This window comes from Alosa alosa, chromosome 1, assembly GCF_017589495.1.
Source record: "Alosa alosa isolate M-15738 ecotype Scorff River chromosome 1, AALO_Geno_1.1, whole genome shotgun sequence".
NCBI classification, from domain to species: Eukaryota; Metazoa; Chordata; class Actinopteri; order Clupeiformes; family Clupeidae; genus Alosa; species Alosa alosa.
The window spans coordinates 33,016,091-33,026,263 of NC_063189.1; positions in this window are offsets into that span (position 1 = coordinate 33,016,091).

A 10,173-nucleotide genomic window follows, 5' to 3' on the forward strand; every position below is an offset into this window, starting at 1 on the left:
CATGTCTATACTTAACCAGTTTCCTGCTCTCCGGCAGGGTATTGATAATGGGCCCATCTGCTATCGGCAGGGCCGATGTGACGCCCCTCACATCAGCAAAGAGCTGAGACAGCACCTGCCACGAGTAAACAATCCCAATCCACTCTCCAGAGGCTGGAGATTGGCTAAGCATGCTACTGGAGGAAAAACACACTTGTATTGTTTATGGTCAACATTAGAGAGAGAGAGAGAGAGGTTGCTACATTTTGACATTGTGACAGACTTTGTAATATACTTTTAAGATCAGTCGATATGCAGATGTTGTTACAACTGCTTTTGGTAGCAGGCAAGTGTATTGCATCAATATACGTCTTGCATTTACGTAGAAGATGATATTTTAAAACATATATTTAATATTGTTGAGATACAATGTGTAGGGACATAATGCAAAAACAAAAAAAAAAAAAACCACCCCCCCTTCGAGAGCTTATGCATACTCACGCTTAATAGTCAAGAATGCGGTTTATATCCCTTGGCAGACCCAGGTTGTCTGACTTTTCCAGAATATTCTTTGTTTCCTGTAATGCTGATGTTGTTCCAGTCCGGCCCCCTCTGCCTGACTGGCACTGGCTGCTCACTGCCCCAAGGGAACTATTTTTCTGGAATAGGTCACACACCAATAATCAGTTTTACTGCTCTATCCCACAACCCTTTATTTAGTCAGAACAGTGCACACACATCTAAAAGGCTCTCCATTTTACCCCTCCTGCTAAACTTCATTCTATTACTGGTAAGAGAAATTACACAATCTGCATGAAGCTATATTTGCCCCATCTTTGGTGACAAAATACATACGGTCCTTTTCATGAATTAACCCAACAGGCTGGTTGATACTTGGAAAAACATTCTAATAAAGGTTTTTATTTGCCCGACAACCATTGTTAATAGGTGTGCTTCCTCCTTAATATAAATTGTGACTTAATTGGGTAATGCTAATATTTACTACCATTTAAAGTTTAAAGAATTGTGTTTTCTTTAATTGAAGGCATAAATATATCATAGCTGCTGAATAAGTCATGGTCAACTGTGGCAGATATTTTATTCATTAGGATGTGATTTGCTGACGGGATCTTTTTTTCCAAATCTAAACTCCCATAAGTCAGCCAGCAGTTTTGGTGGTGTCGCAACTTTGAGAGACTCCAGTTGGAGTCTTTGTTAATCAAGGCATTAATATCTAAAATGATGAAACCTTTACCTGGTCCCTGTTGTTTTGGGCTTTCATGTTGTTGTGTTGTTGTTGTTTGCAGCTTCATCTTGTATTAATGCCATTCTCTCTGAACTCAAAGATGGCAGCTTGCCTAGTAATTCATATGCTTGTTCTCTGATGGCATCTGTCGAAATGTGCTCCCTGCATATTGGTACATACCCTGTGGGAAAAAGCAAACCCAGGCCTCTGACTGAGTGGGATGTAAGCGTTTTCTTAACTGGGGCACTTGCTCCAAAAAGGAGGAAAAAAGGGGAAAAGAAGTTAAAGGCCAACGCTGTTGTCACTCAGGCAATAGCTGTCACAGTGAAGCAGAAAAAAAAATGGCCATGCACACAGACTCTCAGAAAAATATACTGGATCATTTTTATGTGTTACAGATGGCTTGTGAACAAAGGAACAAAGGAATGTTTTTGAGGGGAAAAGGTTTTTCAGTAAATGAGGATAGTAATTCACAGAAATACACATGAAGCAAATGACTTGTGATTTCATACGGAAAGATACTTGTCTTTACCGGCAGAAAGATCATACGTTTGCAGAGGAAATCTAATCAAGGATGACAGGATTTGGGGATTGCAGCAGCTCGTGCTGTTCCTGTATATCCTGTAGGTATCCATGAGAAGGATGGATGAGAGACAATGAGTGAAGAGATTTCCTTCCCCAGTCATTTGTTTTCTGACTGAGGCTGCCTTTTTCACAGTCCAGTCCCCCCACCCCTCAGCCTGTCCCTCCTCCCCCGACACACATCATCTTGAGGGGGTGCATAATGGATGAGCCGGCAGAGGCCCAGCCTATGTCGTGTATTCCAGGAAGTGATTCATTTTTAGTCATCCCCCACCAACACTAACACCAAAGGGTCAAAGAGGTCCTGAGAAGTGTTAGGGTGCTCTGTCCTGATATGTCTTTACAAGGCTATCCTTATGCAGTGCAAAGGTAAAAAAAAGATTTTACTGGACTGCCACAGGTCCATGGTGGTACAAAAACAGCAACAACAACACAAATGTTTTTCCTTACAATTTAAGATTTTAAAATTGTAAGAGATTTTTAGAATCCATGAAAATATTATTTTTACAACTAGCTGTTTAGACACTAATTTGAGCATTTCAAATGAGTAAATCAATAGATCTATTGCTGCTAACGGTTTCTGACTACTTGGTGATAAAATAGTTAGTAATGCATTGTCACACACAGTGAACTGATTTCTTTTGCTTTTGAAAGTTTTTGGAAGCAAAGAAGTGGCATGTGCAATTCTCTATACCCCATTAGTAAAGCTAATGATCTGCTACATTTGAATTGCACTGATATGCAGAAAGGCAGCTATTGCATTTTATCTCAATAAACATTCCTCATGTTTCTTCTGTGTACAAAAACACTTGTGTGTTTGCGATGCAGCAGCTTATAGGTGATATAAACTTTTACACAATGAAAAACTGAACCAATAATAGTAGAATACACAGTACACACTATTTAATGAATAATCAGTGTTCTTTACTGTACATTATTACAGAGAGTGACTATATTATATGTAATACATGAAAGACAATTTAATAAGAAATGTTATGTTTCAATGCATCAATATGTGAGCATACATAAAGAGTATTGAGCATTAAGTTCCTGTCCATCTCAGACCTAAAGCTGGGTCCATCAGGACAGACAGAGCCACAGAGGAGGCTACAGTCTGGCAGCACCTTTAGCTTTATCTCTGTCATGTCAAAACACACAGCTTACCCAGTGATAAGGAGGAAGCACCCTGTCTGTGTCTGAGATGGTCGTTTTTGTGTGCGTCATGTCTTGTACAAACATACTCAGTCAAATCTTCTTGGCCCTCCTCAGCACACATCTCCCAGCCCAGCCCAGTCTGGGAAACATAAGTAAGCGCAGCGTCAGGCACCTCTGCTGGCTGGTGAGTGGAGCTGACTACATCCCCAGCTGGCTGTCTAACAACCTATTCATCTCTGAATCTTGTGGAAAAGTACAGCCACGATACTGTCGAAAGGATAAGGAAATAAATTGCTCATCTATAATAATCAGTAAATATATTCTGATTAGATTTGGATAAATCACATTCTGTTAATAGTGATGGTGATTATCTTAATGGATGTATTGAATTTCACTGCACCTGAAAATACAACAAAGTTTCCACACTAGTCACTGTTCAAAAAGCTACTCTTAAATGCCCGAAGGGTGTTTCAGAGCAAAACTAACATCTTTTTGCTGTCAGGCCTTGTGCTGATTGGTCAAGTTGGGCAGACCATTGTGAAACATCTGTGGCCAATTACAGCATGGCGTGCAAGCCATCAACGCAGCCTCTAGCCAGGACGAGCCAAATGGAAAGAGATCACTGATGTCCAGAGAGGAAAGCAACAGCGGACAAGAGAGAGTGTTGAGAGGAAGCCTTTGAATGGATCCAACTGTCCAATTGCATCCGTCTGCCAGATAAACGCAGCCTTTGTGTGCATGTTAGCTGCTGGCAGTCAGTGAGCCAGGTAAGAGATGAAAGAGCGTTGGAGCAGGTTGACCATGGGCAGGATGTGGCCACTGAGCAGACTTTCACACTTTACAGGATTCTCAGGAAGCCGAGGCCCGATCTCTAATATGAGGCTGGTGCCACTGGCTGGACAAAAAGTGTGACTGTACATGAAGATGTTTGTGAGGCCACATTTATATTGTATATATATATATTACATTACATTACATTTGGCTGACGCTTTTTAGCCAAAGCGACTAACAACATAGTAAACAGTTTAAGTTTTAGAGCAGTTCTCAACAATTTTAGGACAATTTAAAAACATTAGAGGACAATTTAAAAACATTAGAGTACAGTAAGAATAAGTGCATCAGTGAGTGCTGTTTTTAACAGTTACTTGTCAGTTTGAGACGGCTGGTGAGTGCTAGGATCAGTAAGACTTGTTGTAAGTGTTGTGTATATATATATATATATATATATATATTTAATATATTTAATATAATATATTAATTAATAATATATATATTATATTTGGGGCAGCCGTGGCCTACTGGTTAGCGATTTGGACTTGTAACCGGTTGCCAGTTTGAACCCTGACCAGTAGGCACGGCTGAAGTGCCCTTGATCAAGGCACCTAACCCCTCACTGCTCCCTGAGTGCCGCTGTTGTTGCAGGCAGCTCACTGTGCCGGGATCAGTGTGTGCTTCACCTCACTGTGTGTTCACTGTACAGTATGCTGAGTGTGTTTCACTAATTCACGGATTGGGATAAATGCAGAGACTAAATTTCCCTCACGGGATCAAAAGAGTATTTATACTTATACTATATTTATACTTATATTGTGGATTATGGGAAAGAAATCCTATCTATATTTAGGGGTCTATTAAACTTCCAATATTTTTTAAAAGACAACTCTGCCCTGTCTTCTGTCTAGATTGCATGTTCTTTGTGTTACATTCTAGTCACGTGTTTGCACATGATGCATGTCTACAGATTTGGAGTTGGGGTTATGGAATGTATCTGGGTGTCGATAATCTCTCATTATAAACCAGTAAGTGATTATTTGTCTTTCCAGAGGTGGCCAGATGTTAAGCACAAACCTGTTGTTGCTCCTTAGATTGCAGCTGGTAGTCGCGTAAGGAGCTAATGAGGCTAATGCAGTGAAGCCTTCAGCCCCCACCTACTAAAGCATCTCATAGTTCTGAACTATGGGTTCCCTCTCACTCTGACACACAAACACCCACGTGTACACACTGCACACTTCACTTGAGTGTAGTTCACAGATGTTTCCCATGTGAAATAAAATCTCACTGCCTTGTGTTTTTCCACTTCAAGAACATTTTATTCCCTATTTTTTCTTTTCATTTTTTTCTGGGCCTTGATTGCAAACAGTGCAGTGCTACGCTTTGATGTGCACCACATGGCCCATTAGCACACAGTCATTAGTTCCACGCTGTGAGAGCCTTGAATAAGGCTTTATCAACCCTGGCTTTGTTTATTGGTGCCTTTGACATAAATGAGTTACTTAACTGTGGGTTAAATTCAATAATGTAAGCGTTGCATTCAAAGCTTTGGGTCCATGGATTTGTTGTTTAGTTTAAATATAGTTTACAGATGGAGTTGAATAAGAATCCAGAAGTAACTCTGAAACCAATGCAGACCATGCATTTCTCTGTGCATGAGTGTATTTTTCATGCTATTCTGCTGACCATGCAGTTTGGCATAAACTACAACAGATTGAAGGAAATCGGACTGAAGTAAAAACAGGAGTGGTACCTGTATCTAGTTCCGGGGATTATTGGAATTGGGATTAATGGTCAGCATTTATTCATTGAGTCCCTCAATGAAAGATGAAAGAAATCAACATTGAAAGTCTGTGAAAGTATCATCTCAACATGCGTTTTTAAGGGTGCGTTTTTAAAGTTTTTTGCTCTTGCGTGTGTGTGTGTGTGTGTGTGTGTGCGTGTGTGTGTGTGTGTGTGTGTGTGTGTGTGTGTGTGGTGTGTGTGCATGTGTGTGTGCGTGTGTGTGTGTGCATGTGTGTGTGCGTGTGTGTGTGTGCATGTGTGTGTGCGTGTGTGTGTGTGTGCATGTGTGTGTGCGTGTGTGTGTGTGTGCATGTGTGTGTGCGTGTGTGTGTGTGCATGTGTGTGTGCGTGTGTGTGTGTGCATGTGTGTGTGCGTGTGTGTGTGTGCGTGTGTGTGTGCGTGTGTGTGTGTGCATGTGTGTGTGCGTGTGTGTGTGTGCATGTGTGTGTGCGTGTGTGTGTGTGCGTGTGTGTGTGCGTGTGTGTGTGTGCATGTGTGTGTGCGTGTGTGTGTGTGCATGTGTGTGTGCGTGTGTGTGTGTGTGCATGTGTGTGTGCGTGTGTGTGTGTGTGCATGTGTGTGTGCGTGTGTGTGTGTGTGTGTGCATGTGTGTGTGCGTGTGTGTGTGTGTGTGTGCATGTGTGTGTGCGTGTGTGTGTGTGTGTGTGTGTGCATGTGTGTGTGCGTGTGTGTGTGTGCATGTGTGTGTGCGTGTGTGTGTGTGCATGTGTGTGTGCGTGTGTGTGTGTGTGTGTGCGTGTGTGTGTGTGCATGTGTGTGTGCGTGTGTGTGTGTGTGTGCATGTGTGTGTGCGTGTGTGTGTGTGCATGTGTGTGTGCGTGTGTGTGTGTGTGCATGTGTGTGTGCGTGTGTGTGTGTGCATGTGTGTGTGCGTGTGTGTGTGTGCATGTGTGTGTGCGTGTGTGTGTGTGCATGTGTGTGTGCGTGTGTGTGTGTGTGCATGTGTGTGTGCGTGTGTGTGTGTGCATGTGTGTGTGCGTGTGTGTGTGTGTGTGTGTGTGTGTGTGCATGTGTGTGTGCGTGTGTGTGTGTGTGTGTGCTTGTGCTAGAGGGTGGGGATGGTGTCAAAGGTGATGGCAGGGTGCTCATCTGGGAATGATTATGGTACTGATTTGAATGATTTGTGCATTAATATCTTCCTAAAATCTCTACTACTAAGAAGTTATTGAAAAACTTGGTGGGCATGTAACCCCACATAGATAGCATGGAACCATCGCTTTTTTTAGCTTTGATCTGTAGCCCCCGCTGGACTGGACCCCCGAAAGGAGGGTAGGGCACGAACACAGTTTTCTGTGAATATCTTGAGAACCGTAGGGCCTAGGATGACCAATTTTTTCGCGTATGTTTGCCTCTAGGGGGTCATGTAAACCCATTCCATATGCACACATGTGCATTAACAGATACACACGGACACATACATTCACAGTAATCCTAATGATGACACATACTCACACTGTTAGCGGACCGCTCCATATTCTTTATAATAAAATGTATATATTACTTTAGGCTTATCCAACCGGGTTGTTAAACGTAATTGGGTTTGTTAGCGCCACGCAGTCAGCTGGCGATAAAAGGCTGCTTGGCCTAACCTGCGGGAGAGAGCTAATTACAGGAAGCTCTGTCCGGAGAGAGTTGTTACGAGGGCATGTGAGACATGGCGGGGAGCATTTTAAAGAGAGAGATTTTACTGGATGTAGTACCATTGGATTCCTTGGATTGTACCCTTGTGGATTAATCCCTTTGAGGAATTACTATGAAGCAGCGGGATCCTGAGCAAAATAGGACTCAAACTACTTTGTGTTTTGCGACGACGGAATGGATGCGGCAGCATGGCAAGATGTTTTCCTTTCTTGTCGAGGTGTTTTGAAGATCCCTGGTTCAAGTCGTTGGCCTACTCTGCAGTTCCCCTGGCTAGTCTCCGCTGGTAACTCAACACTCATCTCCGAAGTTCACGTTTCCCTTCCACCAGTATAACAACTAATTCAACATATTCCATAACTCACTTTCCTTCCAGTGACTCAGACTCTTTCATACTTTTTACATTTTGTTTAAATATCATTTCATTTTTAGATTGTATGGAGGGACAATGATTATTTAAGTTGTGTATGAATATTTTGGTTTAATTTAAACTATCACAATATATGATTTGAAACGTATAAAACGTGTTTGTGTTGTTTGATTTGTGTGATAGTTTCGCTGTAAAGGTGGCTACATTTGAATTGGCAGCTAAATACTGCCTGGCACCCCAGAGACAATTTAATCTCTAAATTTAAAAAAATAAGATTCAGATTAGTCACGTTACAACACAGTAGATATATATACGCATGCATGCACATGCACACACACAGGCACATAAACAGGCAAACACACACATGCACGCACACACACACACCCACACACACATAAACATAAACATGTACACGCACACATGCACACAATTCAAGAATTTCTCAGAATTATGAACAGGCAAGATGGGGGTGGGGTTGTATAAAATGTATATTACATGTGAAATCTATGAACTAATCATGTTTTGGTACTTGTTGTCTAGCAGATGCCAGTGAGAATTGAGTGTGCATAATGCAATTCAGTGAGACAGTTAGAATCATATATGCCTTTCAGCGTGACTTATTTTTGTGGAAAACATGTGCCGGACTGGGCGGCGGACATCTCGTCAGATTTGGAGCTCTCAGGTGATGAGTGAGTGAAACAGAGATGAGGACTATGAACCTGTGCCTCAAGAAGATAGCGAGGAAGAGTAAGACTAAAAAATAAATGATCGCAGATGAAAGAAAAACATGAAAATGAAATCCACAATCCAGAAAAAAGAAATACAACTGTCCAAAAAGGCAAATAAAGTAGTCTAGAAGGATAAATAACATTTTCCCTTATATTTGGTTAAGTTTACCCTTAATTTAATACCACTAAAAGCATAATTTGTCCATTTTTGTCTATTTTTATGGCTACCTTTTCATACTAAAACGGTCCTTTTGTCCACCACAGGGGACATGCTATACAATTTAAAATAAAAATATTTTTTTAAAAAATAAAAATTGTAAGATGTTTTTTTTAATCCTAAATAGAAAGGAAATCACAACAAAAAAGAAATTGTTGGACACTTTTTTTTCTTGGTTCCCAGGAGGATATGAAATGTGATAAACTTACACTTGCTTATTCATCTGCTGACCCTTGAACCTTTGATTGTCGAGGTCATGAACTCTTAGTTAGTGGGGATAGAGTTCACTTTGAATGATTTGAAATGGATAGTACTCAAGTTTCACAATGTTACAAAAATGGCCTTAATTATTAACCCTTGTGTGAGAGACAACTTCATAAAACCTTTTTCTCCTTCCCTATTGTAGACATCACTAGCCTAAAATGTGTTTATCTGCTATACTTATGGAATAATTTGCCGTGTATAAAAGAAACACATGGACCTGTTTTTGAAGCCTATAGTCTTTTGAAAACTAACTTGCCAATTCAATCAGTTCCCAAAAGTTGTCATATACTGCTAGCTGGACAGCGTTTTCTGTAATGAGTGCATTAAATATTCCTACCCAAAGGACAGCATAGTTGTTCGGTCTGAGTCATCCATGGCCCTGAGTTGCCCCTGCTGCTGGTAAACAGAGCCAGAGGCTGGCATTCCTCTTCAGCTGGCCCAAAACATCAGCACTGCTATCAGTCCCTGGGGAGGCTGGCCTCACGCTCACAGGGGCCCTGCCCATCCACTGGGGTTTCCTGTATTTAAGGAACAAAGAGTTGGCACAGAAGTGAGGTGGGGTGATGCTGGCACAACTTGGCAGGACCTACAGGAAGAATATCTGGTCTGTATTCAAAGTGCGAAACAGCATTACAAGCATGAAAAACAAAAATAGACAAACGTTTCGGGCCTAGCCCATCATCATGTCTCAGGTTCGGGAAGACATGATAGAGAGAGAGAGAGAGAGATAGATAGATAGATAGATAGATAGGCAGCCGTGGCCTACTGGTTAGCACTTCAGACTTGTAACTGGAGGGTTGCCGGTTCGAACCCCGACCAGTAGGCCACGGCTGAAGTGCCCTTGAGCAAGGCACCTAACCCCTCACTGCTCCCCGAGCGCCGCTGTTGTTGCAGGCAGCTCACTGCGCTGGGATTAGTGTGTGCTTCACCTCACTGTGTGTTCACTGTGTGCAGTGTGTTTCACAAATTCACGGATTGGGATAAATGCAGAGATCAAATTTCCCTCACGGGATCAAAAGAGTATATATACTTATACTAGATAGATACTTTATTGATCGGGGAAATTATACTAGATAGATACTTTATTGATTGGGGAAATTCAAATCCAATGATGATGGGCTAGGCCCGAAATGCAATTTTGAACATCTCTCAGCCCCTGAGTGCGGAGTTACGCACCGGTCAAAACAAAATGATTAGACTAAAGGCGCAGACACCACCTCTACCTACGCAAAACTAGTGTTTGGCAGGAGCTACGGGAAGAGTCTCTGGTCTGGTCAAAACTTGTGTTTGGCAGGAGCTACGGGAAGAGTCTCTGGTCTGGTCAAGACTAATGTTTGGCAGGAGAGCAGTTGGCACAGGAAGAGTAGGAAGGGGTGGGTTGGCTGCATCATCGACTGCAGCTCAGCTAAATGAGTT